Source organism: Strigops habroptila, chromosome 2 (genome assembly GCF_004027225.2).
Source record: "Strigops habroptila isolate Jane chromosome 2, bStrHab1.2.pri, whole genome shotgun sequence".
Classification (NCBI taxonomy): Eukaryota; Metazoa; Chordata; class Aves; order Psittaciformes; family Psittacidae; genus Strigops; species Strigops habroptila.
Genome location: NC_044278.2, coordinates 81604165 through 81628341, shown reverse-complemented (window position 1 = coordinate 81628341; position 24177 = coordinate 81604165). Strand labels below are relative to the sequence as shown.

Genomic DNA, 24177 nt, shown 5'->3' with positions numbered 1-24177 from the left:
CTAACATTGTATAACACAACGAGAACATTTCCACTGACTGTTTTCACATTTCTAGTATCTAACTGATACGAAAACTTTTCATGCTACCCCCATGTTTCTATTTATGCTATCACAGTAACATCCAAAGAGTCAACCTGGACATGGGACTGACCCTAGCTAGCTCTGGGCCTGGTGCAAGACGCTCCAGCACCCACAGCTTTTTAAAAGGCAAGGAAAAAGACATGCCATTGAAAGCCACACATACCTGGAACTTCAGTAATATTTGGGAGGGATCTGAAAGTACAAGCATTTTTCACTTCTGCTGATAGACTTCAGGCTGTGCCCACAGAGGACTTGCATACCAAACCACTAAGGTCCCGGTGCTGTCCCTACTGTGGGAAACTACAGCCTGGCAAGGGGTGCTTGTTCTAACAACACATGGGCTAAGTTAAACACCAAATAATGAAAGCCACGAGAAGAGCCCACCGAAACTGCTGCTCCTTCCTCACCACCACCAAATCCTGCAGGGCTGGGAAATGCTTCTCCCAGGATTTCAGCAAAGCAGGTCTCTCCTCACATATCTCTAAACAAGTACAGTGTATTCATCCATATGCGAGCTAAACATCCGAGACTTTCTCCACTGTCAGCCAATGGAGAGGTTTTCCAACAGTCTTTTGACCATGGGAATGATTCTGGTGTCATGATTTTAATACACACTTCTGAGGCAAGGATGAGTTAGGCTCCTTTTTTTGGGAAAGGAATGCATTTTATTCAAGCTATCTGCCAGAATTGACTTAGGCAAGTGTCTGTGATTGCTATGCAGACTCAAGCCTCCCATCCCTGCCTAGCCCACATACTTCTTTAGCATTGCAATGAAAAAGAAATATTGTCTTCCGAAATCCAGCAATACGTGAAAACTAAAGGAGAACACATCTCTGGAAAGCACAAAACAAATTTATCTTGAATACTGGCTAGGATGCAAAAAAGAAAAAGAGTACTAAATCTCATGATATTTTCCAATTCACACTATGTTCATATTTAATTGTTCCATGTGACTATTGTAAACTTTATCCCAATAGAGCCACAACCAAAAATTACAAATCTGACACCTTCTCAAAACAGAAAGTCCATAATTATTGATGTATTTTCCTAAGATAAATGTCAACGACATTTTAGCAAAATGTTGATTTAGCTGAATATAGATCTAGAAAGCAAAAGTGAAAATGGCAATGCTTTCCGAAATAGCAGCCTCCAAATCTGCCTGCTAACTAGACTGAGTTTGCATGCTCTCCCTTTCAAAAGGGGAAAAAATAACCCACTTAACTCATTTTTTCCATTCAAAATTCTGTAGGGCACTGTCTATACAAAAGATTTCCTTGCTTAGAATGGAACCAGGAAAATATCAAGTTGACTTGTAACTGTTACCAATTTATAGAAACTGGAAATGAATGGGGTTTGCCCCACCTTTTAAAAGTAATCTTTTCGTTTCCCACTTAACCCAAATTTTCTTGCAACTGATTCTCTGAAAAAAGAACTGGAAGAGCTCCAACTACTGTCCAAACTTTAAAAGATTTTAAAGCGTCATCAATCACAGCTCTTTACATGCTCTTCTAGAGCACTGCCAATCCATACTGGAAGACTAACTCAAAACTGGTTTATGCCAGCATTGCACAAAAATGCAAAAAAATAAAAAATAAAAAAAATTCTACATTATTCCGATTTTAAGTCAAGTCCTGCTCAGATTCATGTCAGATGTTACCATATAACACAGCCGCTATCTTTCTTTTTTTCCTAGGAAGAACTGGCAACTGATACCATTAATCCTAAATGCCTCAGTGGCTACCTTATATGACAACGTGTCATCACATTTGCTATAAAAGGTGTCCTCAATTTTTAGCAGACCATCTGAAAATGCTGGTCCCATGGAAAAAAAAAAAAATCAGTAACATCCATGGTAAATGACAACAGTCACAGTTATTCTTTGAAATTCATGTTACAAATTTTAATATTGCACTATTCCATTTAACAAACTTGAATCATTTCAGCTGAAATTCTCAGTGACTGCTTCTGCAAAGTCTGATTTCAAAGTTTTTGAGAACACACCAGTCACTTCTGACAATTTTGGTAATGGAGAAAAAGCAGCTAAAAAAATCATTAATAACATTTTGTTTGGAAGGATTCTTCCTTAGGGTTCCACAGAAAAAGACTGGAACTGCTGGAGTTAGATAGCTGCCTTTACCCATGTCAATGCCAATGTGTTGACACTTAAACACAATATCTGAGAATTACGGTTCACCCGTGCTCAGGAAGGCTTCCAGAGCTTGCTGGTAGCATCTCCAGCTCTGCTAACGGACCTGAACTTATTTCCAGCTGGGCTGAGCTGTCTGCACATCACCTGCACCGACCCAGCCAGCCAGCATTACTGAGCTTCCCGCATTGCTGTCCGGCACCTACAATGCTCCAGGAAAGAGATGTAACACCACCAGCAGCAAAGCCCTTCTTGGCCTAGGCAGAGGAAAAAGAAACTACTTAGGCAGTCAGCGGATGGATCAGAGTTAGCATGCATAACCTTGCGCTCTTTGCAGCTTTGACCACAGGACAATGCCCCACACTAATTAGGAATTGGGGTCACTGCTTACCACCTTACAGAGAGGTTGTCCTAGGTGACATCTGACAAAACCAGCACCAGAACTCAGGTCTCCCAACAGGATACATTGTCTGATTAATTATCCCCTTTGTGGCGCTGATGTCCAAGGTCATGCATTTGATTGTTCTATGTTTAAACGACGAGAACACACTTGCCCCACTGCCAGAAACAAAGCTTGGGATTTCTGAGTCCCATCATTACTCTGCTATGTAGCAAACACTGTGCCAGCCATTAGCAAAGAGCTATGCTTCATTCTTCATTCCAGTCCTGGAGGCTGGTTCACAGAGAGGACAAAAGCTTGCTACTGCTAACCAGACATTCCTTAACTCAAGTGGTGCTGGTCTGCACTGCAACTCCAAAGCCTGTCAACACCAGTGCCACCAGCAACCCACAAAAGGATAAACACCATTGCACATGAAAGCATTTGTTTCAAGGAAAAAAAAAAAAATAACCTATGAACAAATAAACAAACCAGGACATTAAAAAAAGAATACAGACATTGTTAGGATGGCATTCAGAGGGTAGGAAATGCCAGTGTGAAATGGTCTTGGCAAACTTTCTTAGTATTACTGAGTGTAGACTTTTAATAATCTTTAATCACGGGATCTCCCTTGACACTAACACACACAGTTTTACTTCTGATATACCTTAGCTTTTGCATTCTTGTCATTCTACTGAACTTAAATTAAATTTAAAAAGGAATAATCAGCAAGCCAACACCTAGACAAGCCCTAGCCTTGTGCCTGCAGCTGAAGGGGCTCCTCTGACACAGGAGCTGATGTGCACAGATGTGGAATGCCTGAAGAAATATAGACAGTATGAAGCATACAGTCCTTGAATATATTTCACATTACTTCATATATTCACTCCCAAGTTTACCATATATTTCAGTTGAGAAACACTGGGATAGCTCATGCCACCATCCCTTCCCAAAAATGCAGGAAATGACCAAAATAGTTACAGGATCCAAGGCACACCATAATTTAAAGTTGTCCTCTCCAAATCAAAACACATCATTCTGCAGTAGACACAAATGCAAAAAATATTTGTATATTGCAATTTAATTTTGGCTTAGACCAAAGTCTAGATTATGCTTTCTGATAAAGATGAGATTTTGCACTGAACTCAAAAAAGTAAAGTCCACACATGCTCAGTGTTACATACAGTGTAGGAATATTGACTTTTTGGCAAAGCCATATTCATTTTTCTTCTTCCTTCTGTCTCTCAGTACTATTTTAAGAATTCTCTGCCACTAAAAGGTAAATAAAACTGATTAAAGAATACTCTATCACTTTTGTGTTACAGTTATTGCCTGGGAGCAAAGGCAAGTGCACAGACTCGGAATAAACTTCAAACCTACCAGCCACACCAAACTTTGCAGAAGTATGAGAAAGTTCACAGATTTCAGCGCACCAAGTCTAAGTGTAGAAAAGAGCTTCCAAATGCGAATGCAGCACCACTAGCACGGATTTGGATTTTGTTTTTTTTCTTTTTATAGATATATAAACCAAAACAGACTGCACAAATATCCTCACATTGGTCCAATTTTACCCACTTTTGCAACAGTGCCACATACACATATTAGGCCCAGTCAATGCTCCAGTCCAGTCCGTCAATGCAGTTCTATGTCTAGCTATAAACTAAAACAATAATTTTGACACTGACTCCTCAAATATAGCAAATATAACTCTTGTTGCTCCTTTTTTTTTTCATTTAGTACCAACTTCAAAAAAAAAAAAAAACCCCAAAAAAAAACCATTCACTTGAAGCAAGAGGACTGTCTGAAGTTCAATTGTTGAATACAGGGTAAGCTTACATGGAGCTTTTTCCACTGATAAACAATGTTGAAAGTGTCCTTAGTACTACATGCAAAAGCCCTTCTCTTTTTCTAGTGTAAGTGTGCATTCAATTTGTAAAAAAATAATTTCACTGCATAGGAAGCATAGCCATCTCATGCTTTCACATTTGCACTTCCAAGACTTAAAATCTGTCTTACGGATACAGCACAGCACACTTTGTACAAAAAGAAAAGGAAAAGCAACAACTTGACTGCTCAATACTTTTCTTCACATCTCACTTCGAAACAGCATGCTCATTCTATGCTTTCCTCTTAGCTGGGGAGAGTGAGCATGCTTGAGTTTGCAGCTCCTCCTCTTTCAGCTGCAGCTGTAGTAAACAACCACTAGTCAGGAGCTGAGAAGGTCAAAGTCTCCATGCTGCATCCATTTCAGCTTCTCTAAAAATGAAATTTCCATTTCACTCAATTAATATTTGTGTCACTTTGTAGTTACATCAAGGTAAGGCAAACCACAATCACCCTCCAACAAATAAATTAAGATACAACACTTCAAAAGTCAGAAGCAAAACACTTCAGTAAAAATAAACAATTCCCCAGCTTTATTAATATACAAACCTCACAGCCTCATGTTTTACTTGATTCAAACAAAGATTTGGTCAAAACCAACCTTTTACCGATAAGACCTGTTACACCATGCAGATGACACCGAAGGAACAAGCAAGGAGGTTGACCATCCTGAAAAGCAGCACCAGTGGCCACGCAAGGCTCACAGAGGTCATCCAACAGCCTGAAACACAGAGGCTACAGCACTACAACTTTGGGAAGGCTAAGTGGGCATCATCAACACAGTGACGAGAAAAGGCACTCACCTTCCCTTTATGTCATGAACTACCCAAAATCTAAACAATGGGATGCCCTTCTAGCGCCAAAACCTGCACTGAATTACACAGACCTTCTGCAACCCCACGGTGCAGTAGAGAACTCCCCAAGCACCTAGGAGAGGCATCACCTATTCTCCTTCAAAAACATGGTCTGTATATCTATTTAATTATGGTGGGTACCATCACCCAGCACCTCAGTGTAGGTGAAGATGGTCACTACCAAATGGTTCTGCAGCCTAAGCCCTGCACTGACCCTGCTCCACCATCTCCTAGGGGAAGAAGAGCTAGTTCTGACTCACTGCATCTCAGCCTGCTCTCTGAAGTAAAACTCTGCTTGAGCACGTTCAGGTCTGGCGCATCCCGACAGAAACAGCTGGCAGAGGACTCCACGATTAGCCTGTCTTGGAATCTTAAAGTTTATTTTTAAAAGTTGTTACACACAGTCCTCTTGGGCTCTCAGGGGCCTTTCCAGCTAAGGCTTTTCTACAGGAGGTCGCAGGAAGGCCTGGAAACATTACCATTACGTACTGCCGCGGAAAAAAATAAATTAGAGATACCTCATTTCCCATCCCCCCTCCTTCACTCGCTGATACTGCCTCACTCCCAGAAGCAGAAACCAAACAGTATCTCCCACATCCTAAACTCCTTCCCAGCCCCTCCAGCACATGTGCAGTCACTCATCAGATGCCCCACTGCACATCTCCTCCTCAAAAAGCCTCTTTTTCCACCCACAGCTGGGGGATAGAAGAGAAAATACAATTTTTTTTCACAGTACCTCTGAACGGTATCGACTACTCCATGAACTGGCGGGAAAACAAATTAAAAAAAAAAAAAAAAAAGGAAGGGGGGGTGTTAATCCACCTTGTAAAGCTGTTGGAATCTTAATGAGAAGGTTTGCCTGAAGGAAGGTGCCACTTCCCTCCCCCCTCAGTTCCAGGTACCAGACACAGCAAAAGAAAGGAAAGGGAAGACAATAATAAAAGGAAAAAAGAAAACAGAAATACTAAGGCGGATACTCCCAGTGCTGTTCTGGAGGCGGCGGGTGGGGGTGCCAGCCTGGGAAGGGGTGCGCATGGGTGCTGCTCCAGCCTTGGAGGGGGTGATGTCATCCCACCAAGCTCCAGCCTCGGCACCTGCCGGCAGCACAGCGGCAGCAGCTCCGGCCGGCTGCCAAAGCCTCGGGCAGGGGAACAACAAGTAATAATAAAAAGCCCTAAAAATAATAAATAATAATAATACAAAACCCCCAACGCAATGTTCCCTTGGCTCCGCGCGGCCGGTTTGTGACGTTAGGTGACACGCCGGGCTGCAGTCAGCGGTTTCAAGTTGATTACGTCCCATTAGGGAGATATTCCCCCTCCCCCCCCGCACGAACCATACATTAAAATAAAAAATATCAGCAGACCGGGTTTATGCAGCCTTACGTCATTAATAAAACGCCTCCATCGCCCCATCTGTGACCTATTCAGCCCAGTTACTAATCCAGCACTAAGACCACTTCTCTGTTCCTGTGCATTTCGGAGTTGTAGACCAACCAGAAAGCAGAAAATGGAGCCCTTATGCCAGCGCTATATAAAGCAGCCCCGCAAAGTTGCTGCGAATATCTACCTGCCGTGAGCAAGACAGCAAGGGAAAAGCAGGGGAAACACCACGGGAGGGGAACACCACCATTTCTTTCACGATGGATAACTGAAAAAATAAATTGGTTTACTTACTTATTGAGGGGGACTGCCGAAAGCTTGCAGGATTTTACAAGCCCGACATAAACCCCGATGCAAGTGAACTTCTCTTCAGTGCCTCCCTACCAAACTGCTCGTACCTGCTCCCTAACCCTGTAAAACATCTTATTTTCCATGCCAGGATCCGAAAAAAAACCCGCTGTCTGGAGCGGAGCATCACACCCCTGCAGACCATGGCACGGGGGGGGGCGGGGGGGCATATAAAATAACCCATCTCGGTTGCTCCTATCCGCCTACCCCCCTCCTCCCCCCAAAAAGGGATTTTGGTGGGATGAGGCAGATAGGAGCCCAAATTTCATCCCAGAGCATTCACCCAGCAGAAACCTTTTGGTGGGATTCGCAAGGGGAACACCGATGCCGTGGGGAGGGGGGGCACACGCATCTCCCGCAGCCACTCTGGGCATAGGTTTTAACATAAATACCAGCGGTTTGCTCCCCAAGCAATACCGGCCGACTTCTGGAACAACAAGTATTTATTTTAGAGAATTATTTTTGTAGAAGGTAATGTAGCAGTACACTCTTGATCTTTATTCCCTCCCATAGATCATTACACTGATTTTTTTTTTCCCCGTAGAGTGTTACACTCCTATTATTTTTCCCCATAGCGCTTTTTACTCCTATTTTATATATATTATTTTTTAATACTTGCTTTTATATTATCTTTTCCAGCCCAGAGGCGCAGGGGCACCGCGGCCGCCCCAGGGACGGCAGCACAAAGAGCTGGGCGCTCCCAGCTCGCTGCTCATCACTCCTAGCTTATCGCTTTTTATTTTTCCCCCCTCTTTTTCCACCGCCTTCTCCCACCTCCCTCCTCGCCCCCCTTCTAAAGCCTCAGCGGGAAAGTTGAAGGAAAAGTTCGAGCCGGCTCCCAGCACCCTGCACACACACCCCACCACCACCCCCTCTCTGGTATTGCTGTCTCCGGGGCATCGGGAAGGACGGAGGGGAGGGATGGGATGAGAGGAGGGATGAAGGGCGGGAGGGCACCGCCGTTAACCCCCGACTGCGCTGGGGGAAGAGGAGACAGGGGGATGGGAAGGACGGGGTGCGCTGTGCCCCCGCTTTTCTTCAAAATTATTTAACTTCAGTACCGGAGAGATTTGGTTTTTTTTTTGTAAAATAGAAAACTGATTGGGACAGCAGCAAAAAACCCACACGTTATCCGTTTATTCCGGTAAGAAAGGGAATCGGCACAGACCTGAGCAGAAGCGGCAAAACAGGAGAAACTGTTTCCTTCCCCTGACACAGGGTCCCCGCTCGCTCTATGTGTCCGCCCGCCTCGCTCTCGCCGGGCAGCACCACACGGGCGGGCGGACGCTCGCTCGCACAGGGCACACCGGCGGACACCGCCGCCGTCCCCGCGTAATGAATGGGGGCAGCCCGGGGAGCCGCGGCGCTCGCCGCCGACTTACCCGCGTCACATGATGAGCCGGGGCCAGGCTGGGCCGGGGGTGGGGGCTCCCGGCGCCGCCTCGCCTCGCCTCACGGTGGGGCCGCCGCCGAGACACCCCACCGGTCGCTTCAGACAAAGGGCCCGGTCCGGACCGGCGTCCCCCTCCCCAGCTCCCGGCCCCTGCTCCGGCCGCGGCGGGCGCCGGTGGCGTCGCTGGCATGCGGCGCGTCCCCGCCCCCACCGGCAGCCGGGCGGGGGGAGGGAGGGAGGGAGGGAGGGGCCGCGCCCCCGGCACCCGGTGCGCCGCCCGCCCTGCCCCGCCCCGGGGGGTGGGGACGGGAACGCCCGGCCGCACCGCCCCCCGCCCGGACACCGACCCGGCCCCGGGCCCGGCCCCGGGCCAGCCCGGCGGCGGGGGGCAGGGCAGCGGGGAGGGGCCGGGCGGGGCCGGCGGCAGGGGCGGGGGGGCGCCGAGGGGAGGCCCGGAGCGGGGGAGCGCCGCGGGCGGGCGGGGCCGGGCAGGGCCGAGCCGAGCCGGAGGGGGCAGGTTAAGGGCGGGCGGGACGAGGGGGAGAGCGGGGGGAACGGGGCAGTTGGGGTGCTGAGGGGATCCCCGAGGGGACAAGGCGGGGGTGGTGCTGAGAAGAGCCCCGAGGGGACATGGCGGTCGCGACAGTGAGGAGAGCCCCGAGGGAGACGACACACAGGGCGGGCGATGTGGAGGCTGAGGGGAGCCGCGGGGCGGGACACGCGGAGGTTGAGGCACGGAGCAGGCGGGGCGCGGGGGATCGCGGCTGGCCCGGCCCACCCGGCTACCTGCGGGGGCTGGCAGGGGCCGGGTCCGCAGAGCTCCTGGCTGGCTGTGGTCTGTTTTTTGTTCACAGAAGTACGTGAGGTGGGTTTTGCATGGGGGTCAGCGCCCGAGAGCGGGCAGCGCCTCCGCAAAGGGAGAACTTGCCTTACGGGAAGGTTTTCAACACGTAAGGCTGCAGATAGTGAGTTGTAAAGGCTTTATAACAACGTACAGAGAAAGAGGCTCCAAAATCTTTAAGTTTGCTTAAAACCTAAACTCTTTTATTGCATTGATGTTTTGAAAGAACTTTAAAAACCTTAGGAAACAAAAACATAAATCCTGAGAATCAGTGTTTAAGCAGATCTCTCCTTAAAAGCATTCTTACATATATGTGTTTATACAGTGAAATACTTCGGTGGAAAGATCCTGGCCCACTCCTGACCAGTGTCAAGGCTATTAATCTGGCCTGTCAGGTTACCTAGGGATTTCCTTGCCTCCGAGAGCCTTTTGTTAATGTAAAGCTGATATGGCTGTTTTCTGCCGCCTGCTTTGTGGTTCGTGTTGTATGAAGTAAACACTCTGGCCAGACTGCAGGTGAACTTTAGCCAGCCCTGGCTGCTGAGATGGTTTCTGGACAATATCTGGGGGAACAGGGTTCCATTTAAGGTGGCCTAATAGCCTGGTGAATAGAAAAGGTGCCGTGCTGGACCCCATGGTCACAGCAGGTAGAAAATGGCAAGTTCTTAATGAATCCACAGCCCTGCTCCTGCTCAGATTCAAGCTCAGCTCAGCAGCTCCAGAGGATCCCACTCGTAACAATAATTTGGTAAATAAAATGCAAAAAGAGGCATCCCTTGTCTAGTGGGTTGGCCCGTTGTGTGAGTGTGTTTGTAAAAGCCTGTGTAGCTTGTCTGTTTACACAGAAAGCCAGGCTGAGCTGGAGTAAATAATTACTGCTAAAACGCTATTACTTTCAGTAAATACAAACTAATGTTTGCTGCTCTACACAGTATTTACCAAGGAAGCCAGAAGAACCAGAACCAATGTTTGTTCCCTTAGAGGATTTCATGCCAACTGCCTGAAATACATCTCTGCATCTCTTCGTGTGTTCTCCCTGTAACTGGTCCTCTGCTGCCTTTCAGCATAAACTGTTTAGGTAACAACCCCCTCACTATTTGTCCCTGCATCTTACCTCTATTTCCACAGAGTTAAAAAAAAGAAAAGACAGAGTACCAAATAAGAAGTGTTAAAATGGTTATAAACAGAAGTCTGCTTCGCAGTCTATATAAATATATGTCTTCACAAGCTATAAAGGGGGTTAGGTACAATTTAGTATTATAATTTTGCCTCTAGTGTGATCATTTCCTTTGGAGAAAAGTGAGCACCAAGTTAAAATACAGCCTAGTGACTCAAGCAATTTATTTCCTCATATTATTACTTCAGATACAGAACCAGTTCCAACAACTCGCCCTGAGTTACATATGTGATTCATTAGATTTCGGGAGATTTTACCCAAGTCAAAAGTTAAGATTGTAACGCTTGTTTTAAAAGATAAAATACACAATCCCATAAGGGAAGCAGGCTACCATAGAACACCACTGGAAACGTGCCCTGGACAGATGCATAGCTTATATTCAGATTTATCAATAAAAAAACCCATGAGTATTAACATTCAGTCTTCTTTACCACTTGGAACAGGGAGCAAGGATTTCCCAGCACTGAGTGTTCTGCAGAGGAAAACTGATTTCTACCTGCTGAGGTTACAGGATTAATGAATACTTGGCACAGGAAAAATGAATAGTGATAGCGGGAAGAAGATTGCATGTAGACGGTGCGATAAGGTGAGGAACAGAGAAACACCCTGTTACACATGTTTCCGTGCCCTGAGAAGCAGACGAAGCTCATTTCCATTGAATTTCAGATAAAATATTTAAAAACATCGATATTTATTTTGTCATATTTACTTAGAAATATTCACTTATCTAATATATCTAAGGAAATCATCTTGAAGAGGGGTTGGCTGACTGGCATTTGGTGATAAAATTTGCTCTCTGTGAGCTTCATTACGTGCTATGTTGGCTGTTTACGTGGTCTGTTGCCTGCTGCTAAGAACTATTACCCATATGCATGAATTTGCAGGGCAGTATCTAAAGCAAAAAATATGTAGCTGCATTCACAGGAGAAATGCATTACATGATTATATATCAATAGATTGATACAGAAGTAGGTATATTACACATTAGTATTTGATATATATCATAGATTTATAGAGAAATGTAGCTCTTAATCACATGCTTTTGTGGAAAACCTGTCCTACTAAATCACCATCTTGGCTCACTGCATACACCTGACCCCTCTGTTTCCATTCTCATCTAGCTTAACAAAGCTGAGCATACAGTGTCTATTTGAAAATGTTCTGGCTTACAATTTAACACAGAAACACTTTGAAAACATTTGGTATTTCTAAAGATTTAGAAAGCTGTCTTTTTTCTTGATTTTTTTTCTTGAGAAAAGAAACTAATCACATTTCCTATTAAATGAGCAAGAGTCTTCAGCATGCCATGTTTTCAGAAACACAGTCTTAAATTTTGAAACAAGAACCTTAACAGTGTATTGCCAAACTCAATTCTAAAAATAGAAAACCCATACTTTTGGAAGCCAGGAGAACAAATCGGCCCACAGAACATTTTTGGTTACTTAACTTTTTCATAAGCTTGACAAGTGTGTTTACATGCATATTTTAACTTTTTCCCTAATCCTCCACTTGTACCATACTGCCTGCAGAGCAGTACTACTGACTCGCTTGTATTGAGTCTTGTCACTCACAGTCACAGATGCCTCTCTCCAGTCTTCTTAGAGGTGTTCTTCCCCTGATGGAGTTTCCTCAAACTCACCAAAAGGAAGGTCCCATAAAATCTACTCATAGTTCCTCAGCCTCTTACCTCTCCTATATTTTTCCTCCACTGATACAGAATTTTCTTCACCATTCTTCCCCAATATCCATTGTCCTGTTTGCATTTTGTCTTGGATCCTCGTCCAGCAACAAACAAGTAATACTCATGAAAGCAATTTAGCAACTTTTACCTTTAACTTTTGCTTGGTGGTTTTTTTTGGGTTTTTTTTTTAGTTTAATCATAACGAATCAATCATTTTTCAAAATGGCAAATGGCATCACCAGCAGAAAGCACACTGGAACCTCAGAACAAAAGAAAACAGAAAATCAATAGCATATTTTAACAATGCAACACATAAAAATACATCTGAAATAAATCAGTGATGTACTGAATATCAGAAGTTTGTCATTGAAATTAACACCAGTTATAAAAAAATCACTCTTAAGTTATCTATTGTTTATTCCGTTTCAGCTCGTATCAATTTTCTAACTCAAATAAAGTCAACCTCACTATCCAAACAAAAAACTAAATGCATTTTCTGTTTGGGATGCATGGTTAGACAAAAGCTTTAACAAAGTACTTGATATATTTTAGAAGACAGAATGTGTTCATTTGCTGAACTTAGGGAAACCTTTAGGTTGACAGATAATCAGTTCAAATACCTGCAGTTGAGGGATTGTGTTACCAGTTCCTTTCACAAGCCTTCCCTTTTGGATACAGGCAAATAAACGGGTTTTCTTTGCCAAGGAATTGACCACATCAGCAGATGCAGCCTTTTAGGTATGGTTACTGTCTTGCAGTCCAGCCTGTGATCATCTGCCAAGCGCTTCCTCCGCTCCTTCTCCACTGCAACTGCTGTTAAGCTCAACATGAATACGTGGGCCTTGCCCCTTTATCCGTCAGCTGCCACCAAGCATAAAGTTGCAGACTTTTTTTGGGCAGGGATGTCAGCTTCTGTTTCTTTGAATCTACTTCTAAAGTATTTCAACGTGCACGGCATTCTGCCATCGAACGCTAGGGTTTATAGCCAACTTCTAGGTGGCCATTAACCAAACTGGTCAATCTGAAATGTGGAAGTACAACTAACAAGTAACGCTATTTCATGTGACTCACTCAACCGTCAGCAGTAATACTCCTTGGGTATGAAAATCAGAGCTTTTGTACACCACTTAAGTACTTTTCTGTACTCCATATAAACCAATTGTTCATTCTTAGACAGTTCATTCTTAGATCAGGAAATCATCTTCCCTTCAGCCCACTCTCCTTAAAAAAAAGCCAAGAAAAACAACCTAGCTCAGTGCATGAGTGGCAGTGTTAGTGTACACACTAACTAGTGGAGAATAGTTCAGTTACGCTGCACAAAAGAGGAAAATTATAATCTGATATAATAGGTGACTGTTTTTCTCCAGGGACAGAGGTCAAAATACTCAATTTGCCAGATTTAGACTAGCAATGTTGCCAAGACACATATTCTGGGAAAGTGAGGCCACACAGTATTAATGCTTCACTCCCTTGATCTGAAAGCTCTGCGCCCTTTCTGTTACCTTTGATTGAGATCATGCACTACTTTTTACTTAATTTTAAACTTGCCTTCTTTTAGTAAGAGCCCTTAAAGGGTTGTGATCTTATTTAAGAGGCAGAAGAACAGAAGGGACAGTTCCTTACTTAGTATACTCCAACATCAGCAAAAGATAGTAGGGAGTAGGAAATCATTGAGGAACATGTTTTGGGAAAGAAGGAGCTTTGGGTTTTTACATCTCTCCAATGTTTGGCTAATGTTTTTTGTAAGAAAAAGAAAAGGAGGAGAACACTTCCTGGTTATAGACACTGTGTCAGTTTGATGCCCAGGAATGGAATAGGTTGCTCTGGATTTTCATTTCAAAACTCTGGAGTTTATAGCTGTATTTATGGACCTAAACATCACCCTGAGAAAATTTCTTACATTGGTCTAAGCTCCATGTTCAATTCCATTATCTCAGCTCCTCACATTGTGGTGTTTGGTTGTTTAGGAAGCAAAAAAAAATAGGGATCTCTTAAACAGTGCTTTATAAAGAGAGAGGTGTGCTGTGTTCTCATATGAACGTTAAAGCTACTCCATCTCCATTGGAAATCTAGAGAGATGGTGTGGGACAATCTTTCCAAGTTTTCCCTGTAACTTCCGCTTTGTCATGGTCTCTGTGGTTTCTGGTTATTTTGCCCTCCACTGTGTCCTTGTAAAATTGGTGATACCTGATTTGTTCCCTGTGCATGGGTTTCGTAGGCTACAAAAGAAGTTCTGCACATGAAAGACTTGGAGGAGCAGTTTCAAAGCCAGAAGAAAGGTTTCAGAAGTGGTCGGCGTTTGTGCATTGAGACTGAGAAATGTTCTGCAGGCAGGTTAGCAAAGGAACATGTTCAGCTGGGCATGGATCTGATTTCGTACCTAGTAGGCAGCCAGAAACACCTGGGGTGTATTCTTTGCAGATATCATCATAGCAATCTTTCACACTTTCCTTGACAGGTTTTAGGTATATCAGATATTTTCAAGAAATTCTGGGTTTTCACCCAGTTGTTTTTAATTCAGCCAAGTTCATTGTTCTCCATGGAGGTGGTAAATAAATTACAACAGTATCAATCTCCAAATAAATAAGCACTTAGATGCTTTTTCTCTACTCAGACGGCATTCATCCTTTCCCATCTTCCATCCTGTCCTACAGATGCTTTCCTGTGTTACTAAGGCACTCACCATGATAACTTCTGTTTTGATTTCAGGGCCACGCAACTTGGCTTTTCCAGTACCAGAATGTGTTGGATTCAAGACATGACATACCTACCCGCTCACAAGAATGGAAAAGATTCAGAATCGGATTGGAAATGAGACACATTTGAAATGGTTCTTTTCAACACTTCTGTTATTTCGTGCACCGTGGACATAGCCATGTTCATGGAGATTTCTGGATTGTCTGCTTTCTGGTTGCGAAAGGTTGATGGCTTACAAGCATTAAGAGGCTTCATCTGGACTTAGTTGTACGTATCACATTTCAGATGAGTACATTATCTTTTTTTAATGAGTTAGAGTTGTTTTTTTAATGGAGAATTTGACAGATTATTAACCATAGTTGTGCCACTGGGTATCAATCTAACAGCTGAAGAACTTAATCATCATATTGTAGCAATTGCTTATTTAATGTCTGGGCTTGTTTGTGTGGTTTGGGGATTTTTTTTAAACTGAGAGAATTAATTCGAGTGACTGCAAAGCTCAGAAATACTAGTTATCAATTCTCTTTCTAATGACAACTGATGACATGATTTTTACAAATGGTTGAGCACTTGGCAAATGCTACCCATAGAAATCGAATGAGCTGAAAGAAACTCCAGTCTGCCCCATTGTCACTACTGAGCTGACAGATGGGAAAAAGAGGAGGAGGTTGTGATGCTCTCCCAGAAGCGCAGGGGCACACCACAACATGACTACTGAAGTGTCTTGGAAGACCATAAGTGAGAGAGGAGCAGATTTCAAAGAGCAGACATCACCTCTATTTTGCTTTAAAAGTTGCCCTTTCTAGCACAGCCCCCCACCACGGGCTGGTCAAATTATCTGCAGAGCAGCTAGCACCAGAGCAGTGAAGGTAAAACTGCATTTCCACAAAGGAGGGACGAACTGGAGCCAGGCTGCCTACCCCAGCAGCTGCCAGGGGAGCGGGAGGGCAGGGCTACCATTACAACTGCCCCAGGCAGGTGGCGCAGATGCCAGCATCTGCTGCTGCGCTGGCCACCATCACCTGCCTGGGCACCCTCAGCATGGTCAGGGCGCTTTGCTACCTGGCCATCTGCTGCTGTGAACAGCTGCCTGCTCTGCCGGAGCCTAAGAGCAGGGAAAATCCCCCGGTATGTGGAAAAGCCTGTAAGCCCCAGAATATGAACTGAGAAATGGGCAGTGGCAGTCTGTTGAGATCAGATCGTTCAGCCTTGCCTTGCCTTGCCTTACCTATCTTTTCTATCTTTTTTTTTTCCTCAATTAGTCTAATGTGTCTCCTTTGATTTTATAAAAAGTGATTCTAAAAGTTAAAAGTACCAAACTTCAGTAGCTTCACCCATATGTGCTGCGCGCCTCAGGCTAGACAGCACATATTGGTAGCCAGACTGAGAAGAACATTTACCACATTACCTCTTAAAAACTCACTTTATTTTTCTTGTTGAGCTGGCTCCCATCCAATGTGACACTCCAGCATGAGCCATGCAGTGACAGCAACAGCTTCCATGGAAACACACCGGAGCATGAGGCCAGTCGTGGGGTAGAGAGAAAAGGCAGCTCCGTCCTTTTCCTTCGTTTGACGCATTTTTTTTCTCTGAACAAGCTTTCTTTTCATTTTTAAAGCATTATATTAGGAGCGCCCCTCCTATGCCACCATGTCTTTGGTAAGTCTTTTGTAGCAATTCAAAGTTATGCTGAACCTGGAAAACCTGGTGGTGGCAAAGCATCACCATATCACAGCCCCAGAATTAGGGACCTCCATTCCTCTTTTTTATGAGCTCCCCCATCTAATAGCAGCATGCAAAGTTGCCAAATGCCATTATGATATAATTGATGATATAGTTTTCCCTTAATATTTCTCTCAAATTGTCCTTTTTTCTCCCTGGACTGCCTTGGAGTAAATCTCTCAGCCTGACTATCCACTGCTCCACACAGACAGTGAGGCAGGTAGCTGTTTGATCTGGTTCCAAGTGTTTGAGCATTTCACAGATGACAGGTTAATTCTGGGAAAAATTGTGAGCTTACAGACTAGCTGCTACTGTGCTTAACTTCTAGACACCTGGCTTTACATCCACAGACCACATGACAATCCTCTGAGTTCCACTGTACATCGCTTGTAGTCTCCTACTGCTGAATTCATACCATGTGGTGTGAAATACCCATTCTGTGTATGTCACAGGGAGAACCAGGGGCCTGGGATTCACCACAGTCAGAGTACTGTGCTGGAAACCTCTTAAACTAACCAAGAAGAACCACTGAAATCAGTTATGTAGGTGAATTTCCCCGTCTCAGCACTTAAGGAGCTTAAACATGGGTTGCAAAGCAGTAGCTTTATGGAGCTGGGAATCACAGCCTGGTACTCTCTCAAGCTGAGCACCTCAGCCATCTTTTCCAGGAGTTGAATCAGCTCCCCCTTTTTTTTCTAAACAGTGCATCAGTACCCCGACAAGAATACATATATGATATGTAATAATATGCAATAAGCACATTTTAATGTATAATGTATGTATTATTATTAACAATAATATTACACAGCAGGTGCCTAGGAGATGTATCTTTCTCATCTCCCAGCACCACTCCTTATATTAGCTGTGCTTGCCTGAGGGACTGGGGTATTGCTGACTAACTGTGGACTGTAGGCATTTACATCAGGACCAACCACCCTTGCACCCTCCCTACTAAATGATATTCACATTTAGGGTCTGACTTATCTCATCCTAAAACAGGTTTCTAAATTTTACTGACATTAACAGATATCTCTGTCATGCCAAACACTTCAGTGAGCAGCAGGAGCACACTTTGCTTCAGCAATGGACTCCAGCTCTTTTGACACTGGTTTTGTCACTCCTTATGTCTTTGCTGTACCAAGTGCTTTAGGCTTTTGTGGTTAACACCAGGTCACCGAGGGTAGTTCTGCTCTGCAGTGTTAGAAGGTGTAACAACAGATCTTTATCAATCTGGCCACTGTTTGCTTAGTTAAATTTCCTCACTGGACTCTGTCCCTGATGTCTCAAGACACACAGGAAAACTAACTGCACAGCAAGCCATCCATCATAAGGGAAGCCAGTGACCTGGCTTCCTAAATGATACTCTGTGATCTACTGAAATTACTCCTGAGTATCTGAAAGCACTCCTGAGTAATCCTCAGTACTCCTGAAAGTACTCCTGAGAAATTACAACTGAAATTACTCCTCTGAGATCTCCAAGGGCTCTAGGACTTCAGTTAACAGTCTTAATATCTATTTTCAATGTTCGAGACCAGGTCCTGAGATGACATCACTTCGAAACATCTACATTGAGTTAGTGGTCCTGGGTGTGTTTATCAAGCTGAGGATGCAGCCCATGAATTCTGTGTGTCTTCCCAGTATCTTTCAGATCACTTCACCTTTTCTCCTCCTTCTCCTCATCCACTTGACATTCCAAGAGAACCTGATCATTCCAACATCTTTATAGTGTAATACATCGGAAAAAAACTTTGTTGGCTACCTTTAAAGCAGTTTATATCACTTTAAATCACTTGCACTACCACAGCAATAATGCAAAGAATGCCATCTAATTTACATAAAGTCATCCAGAGGTTAATTAGTATATGGAGGTTAATTTCCAAAAGAGTGCACCAGCAAAAAGCAGCAAAAAGCAATTCTTTCCTTAATTGGTTTTGTACACACACCTCTCATTCTATGTTTTACAAGCATACTCGGTAATCTCTGTCTTCATTTTCTGGGAAGATTGCATGTCAGCTAGAAAGGAAGTCTGTCATTGTGTCTGTCTGAGTGGTTACTTGCTGACCTTTTGTTGTGAGACAGACTATTTGGAAACATTGCCATCACATGCCATCACAATTGCATGGTAAATGCTGTAGTGCTACACTACAGCATCCTCTGCAGTGGAATAAAAAAGAAATAATCCCCAGTTATCTTTCTTCTGTTTGAATAACTGCTGGGAAATGTTGATAAAAACACCATATTACAATGTCATTAAATAGTACACATCCCCAGCTCTGTCCACATTGTGGAAAGGAGGGAAGGTGGTCGCCTGGCAAGGCCACGTGCCGGAAGAAGAGGGGAGCATTTAATGTTAATAGGGAGGGGCAACAGTGATTACTTTTCTGTTTGGAAAGAAGCACTCTGCGGGATCACTAGAAACTGTTCCCAGGTGACCAAGGAAGAAGGCAATCTCAGAGCGTTGCTGGATTCACCTCTGACACTAGACACCCAGAAGTCTGTATTGGCCCCAGATCCATCGCTGGATACTGAGGCTTCAGTAGAAGTTACGCTTTTCTACAAGAGCTTTAAAGGACACAGTCCAGGTTAATTTGGAGACCCTAGTTCTCTCAGCAATAGTAGCACACACTTCTACTATCAAGACCCAGAAAACATGATGGGTTACACTACAGTGTTTTAAATGAGAGTTTTTAGTATTGGCATTTACTGCAACTAGACTTGTGGCTAAGCCTGAATCTTGATAACCTGGAAATGCTTAACAATGTGGAGTTTGGCTTTTTAAACATGAGTGAAAAGCTATGTTTTCTTAGAGGCTTTGGAGCTGTTCTAACCCCAAAATGTGTCTTTCTCCGAAGCAAGTAGGAGAAATCCCTACAGCAGGGTTGAATAGCAGCTACAAAGACTTGAGCTTTATTTCTTTCTTCTCCACCAAGCTGGTTAGAGACCTGACAAAGCAATCCTGATGTTGGAGCCAAGGATCTGCTCAAGTTCATGCTGGAAACAGAAAACCTCCTGCCCCTAGATGCTGTGTCAAAACCACCTGCACACTGCTGTACGGCCTCTGCTGCTTTCCTTATTAGTCCTCCCCTCTCTCTGCAGTAGCAAGGTAGCAGCTCCACCACCACTCCTTTGAAGGGTGAAGTGGGTTTGCAGTTCTGCAAATGTTATTTCTGGTGAACATCTCTAAAACAGCTGCCTAGGAAGCAGACCTGATGCAAGCATTTACATTATGAGGGGCTATACAGTGGTACAGCCTCTCCCTGTTCACATGAAAGTAGTGGTAATAAAGTAATCAGAGCCTTTCCATTTTCCTTGGTCATGAATAAATCTTTCCTTGACAAGTAACATCCCTGTGTTCATTCAAAAGCTGTAATACACTAGGAATACCAATAATCGACATTAAACTTATTCTATTTACACATCAAATATTCCTTATTATTCCTCGTGCCTAAGAAAGTGTTTTTTCTCTTCCTTTAAACAGCTCTTGTCCATTGTTGGTGTTTACAATCTTCCTATTGTTGTCGAGGGTTCTCCTGTTCCCTCCCTGTCATTGTTTAGCAAAGCTAAATGCATTTTGTTATTTTAATCTTTCTTGAAAAGTCAATCCCTTAATTAGAATCTATGGCTGTGGAGTTCCACCGGTGTCTGCAGGCTAAACACTACTAAGGCCATTCGCTTACTAATTGTGCTCACAGACAGGATATTTGTTCGTGTTGTTGATGGCATTAGTTTGTTGTGGGGTTTTTTTCAGACTGTTTATTTAGGTGAGAGGCAAAAGGCAGAATTCATTAGATCAGATTTTCAAAGGATCAACGCCTACAAGGCATAGAAGGTGATGATTTTCTTGGTTGGGATTTGAAACTGAAACATGCAAAGACAAACCTAAAAGCCAGGGGTTTGGAGAATGAGCACATCAAAATCTCTCTCTAAAACACAGAGATTTTAAGATTATGCTTGTGAAAGAAGGCTGTCAAATGTTGATCCGCTCGCTCTCCTACCAGTTCCTAATGAGCATCAAGAAATGTGGAAACACTGCTTCATTCCTAACCTATCGAGTACATTTTGCTAGAGATTCAGTAGGAAGAACAGTAATGCCAAAAAAAAAGGCAAAAAAAAAAAAGCCTGCCTTGTCCTTTCTCACTTTTGCCTCCAGTTTTGCTCATTAATCAGCCTGCGTGCAAGTTTTTAGGAAGGATTTAGCTCTTCAAGCATGCAATAGGAGAAGAATCAAAAAACCCTTACACAGACATCACAGCAGCTTTTGGAAATAAGTTTTAATGGGCTTCTCAGTGTGTCAGTTCTTTTCTGTGTAACTCTTAGGGATGTAAATTTTTTACACATGCAGTTGCCCTTCACAGCACCACACATACTTGTCTAGACAATAAATGTAGTAATAACCTACCTGAGGGATGTATCTTTTACCCTGCACATAAATTTACTGTAGTTTGAATGTTTCTTATGCTGGGATATGTCCCATTTGATTCAGTTCTATCTAAATTAATTATTTCATTGCCCATGAGCTAAAACAAAGGTTGCATTGTTTGGACATACAAGGTAATGGTATTCCATCAAGGTATGCTCAGAGTGTGTTTCTGTCTGTCTCCTCTGATCACCAGTTAATAATACAGAGATTATTAGGATCAGCTGTGTAGTGTGGTTTCCTCTACAGCACTTGGATTGAATTCCATTCTGTCAGTCTGCATCATCCAGTCACTTCTCCTGGGTCTGGCATTGTAATATGCTGCCCACTTTCAGTCTAAAAAGTAGCCTTTTTAAGGCATTTCTCCTTCACCTGGGAGATGACTCCTAGCAGCTGGGACTTCCTAGTCCTTGCCATGGCCACAACTGAATTTTGGACGCCAATACTAGACCTGATATGGCCTTACCCCTGACAACATGTGGCTAATCTCACTCTAGTGTTTAGTCCTGTGCCCTGGTTACTGGCATGGATGTGATTTGAGAACAAGTACCCACCGAGCCATACTGTTACTGTGCCTTTGGGGATGCGTATGTCTTTCTATATGAGCTTCACAGTGTTTCGTGCCACCTGTAGCATCTGTACCTCCCCTGAGAGCAATTATTGCACCATGTCTGCATTGTCCACCTCATTCCTTTCTATCACCCCTCTGTTACAGCTGCTGCTACAGGCTTTCTCTTCTCCGCTCTTTTTCTGTCCGTGCAACTTTTCCTGTGCAACCCACACAGTGGCTTAAGCAGCAGCAGCACTTACTCCCTCCACGAATTTCCCCAGCACTGTGATTTAAGCACGGCCTAAACCCCAGACAGTTCAAAACCTGCCCTATTTCCAAGGTGAGATGGTTAACACGAAAGACTCTGAAAACTGAGTCCAGTAGCTTAAGGGAATTTCAGAAGAGGTCACGCATCTTGTCTGGTCAGTCTGGAGCATGGCAGATCTTAGGTGAAAGACATGGGGCATTACCTGACACTGGCCTGCATCTGAGACAGCTCAAAACTTTTCACTGAGGGATTTGACAGCAAATCAGGATGTTTCTGGAAAGTAAACATCTACTGGTTAGACAGTGCTGGAGAGTAGGCAGTCTGGATCTCTGGGATTTAGGTACATGGATTTTGTCCAAGTGCCAATATAATTTTGAAAGGTGTATGTGTAGCTACTAATGCCTGCTTCTGAAAAAAATCTGGCAAAAAATTGCATGTCTAATACCTATATATCTATATATCTATACCCTTATACCCCCTGACTTTGATTTTCAATGAAACCCCTATATTTACATGACTAAATGACATGTCTGCATCAAAAGGCCCTTGGCGTACAGCTCAGCACTGTGCATTGTACACTGCAGCTCCATCCCAGGCCTTGGTGCCAAACACAGAAGTTCAGCCATCCCGGAACCGTAAATGGGGAGATTCATTCCTCCTGTGTAAATAGGAGACAAACTAGCTTTCAGGTAGCACAGAAAAACAAGCATGAATGCTTTTCCCCTTAAAAGAGTAAAAAGCACCTGTAGAAGGAACACCCATCATTTAAAAGCACGAAAAATATTCAAATTTGTCAGAGAACGAAATATTTTGATATGATGGAGCACAAACCAGCCACTGACACCCCTCCTGAAACGTGACTCTGGTTCCAGGATGTTCAGGCACTCCTGCTGGGACAGATAATCTGCATTTAAATTACAAGATTCAGCCATTTGTCTGGCTGGGAAATGAAAAGGTTGGAGTGATAGATACCACCTTGTGCTTCTGCAGTTGGAGTCTTTCATCCTGCTCAGTCACTCTCATGCACTGTGGTCTGTTCCAGGATAAACTCCCTTCCTATTAAATAATACCTGAATGTCTCCAGGGCCTATTTCAGAACTGAGCAGTCTCCTTTTTTTCTCAGAAACTATATATCAAATCTTTGGTGGGAGCAAGCTTTTGACTAATATTCTCCTCCGGTTATTTAACTTGTAATAACCTATCAATTTAACCCATGCAACTTTTATTTGAGATTTAGGCTATGACATATGACTGGGGATTCGTACTGCTCAATTTAGGAAAAGGTAAATTTTCTTCATTTATAGAAAGGGTACCCCCTGCCTCCCCACTCCTGTGTGTGTGTGCATGTGCTTTAAAATAAGAGAGTAACAAATATTTCCATATAATCCAAGTAATTTTAATTACTGGGGTTTTTTCCCAGCTGGTATTTGTTACTCATTGCCATTATCTTTCAGTGGGAAAACATATTTTTTGTTGCACTTTGAAGTAAAAACAGCATCTTCTTTTTAGCTGCTGGATGTATTCTGTAATGGCTTGGATTTCACTTCTTTTAGACTGTGAGAAATTACTATTATATTTCCAGTAATTTAGGTGTATGTCCTGAACAAAAATAGAATTAATTGATGAGAAAAATCTCAGTATTCCAAAGAAGAAAAAATGAAACACCATAAAAACAAAGATGTCTGTAATCCGGGACCTTTTCCCACATTTTCAGTGTGTTACTGTTTCTGGACTTTCTTTTTTCTTTTGACTTGCCATCACACATGGCTTAGGTTTAAGAAACACTGTATAATGATGGCACCAGTGAGTGGTAAAGGCAGGATCTGGGTTTAGAAATCTGGTTGCTGTGCTCTTTAAATCAGAAGTATTTTGGGGAGATCTCATAGCAGCCTTCCAATACCTTAAGGGGGCCTACAAGAAAGCTGGAGAGGGACTTTTACGAGGGCATGTAGTGATAGGAAAAGGGGAATGGCTTTATACTGACAAAGGGCAGATTTAGATTAGACATTGGGAAGAAGTTCTTTACTGTGAGGGTGGTGAGGCACTGGCACAGGTTGCCCAGAGAAGCTGTGGCTGCCCCATCCCTGGCAGTGTTCAAGGCCAGGTTGGACGGGGCTTTGAGCAACCTGGTCTAGTGGAAGGTGTCCCTGCCCGTGGCAGGGGGGCTGGAACTAGATGATCTTTAAGATCCCTTCCAACCCAAACCATTCTATGATTCTATGAATTTATAGTCTTCATTGCAATCCAGGAGGACACTCTACACAGCGTCAGTGTGTTGTCAACCTTGTAAATGCTGCTTTGAATTTGATGGGGACATTTTTAATCTACACATGCAAGGAGATGAGCTGAAAGCTGGT

General features: G+C 43.6%; 1 protein-coding gene across 4 annotated transcripts in view; it reads right to left on the bottom strand.

The window, feature by feature from the left end:
• KLF12 (Kruppel like factor 12) overlaps positions 1-8816 on the bottom strand; it is a 259481-nt gene extending 250665 nt beyond the window's left edge. Inside the window, exon 1 of one of the 4 annotated variants that reach the window (XM_030476576.1) lies at positions 8457-8816. The gene's annotated coding sequence lies outside the window, so the exon portion shown is untranslated. The other 3 variants (XM_030476582.2, XM_030476577.1, XM_030476579.1) reach the window with 3 other exon arrangements.
• Between the last annotated feature and the right edge of the window lie 15361 nt (positions 8817-24177).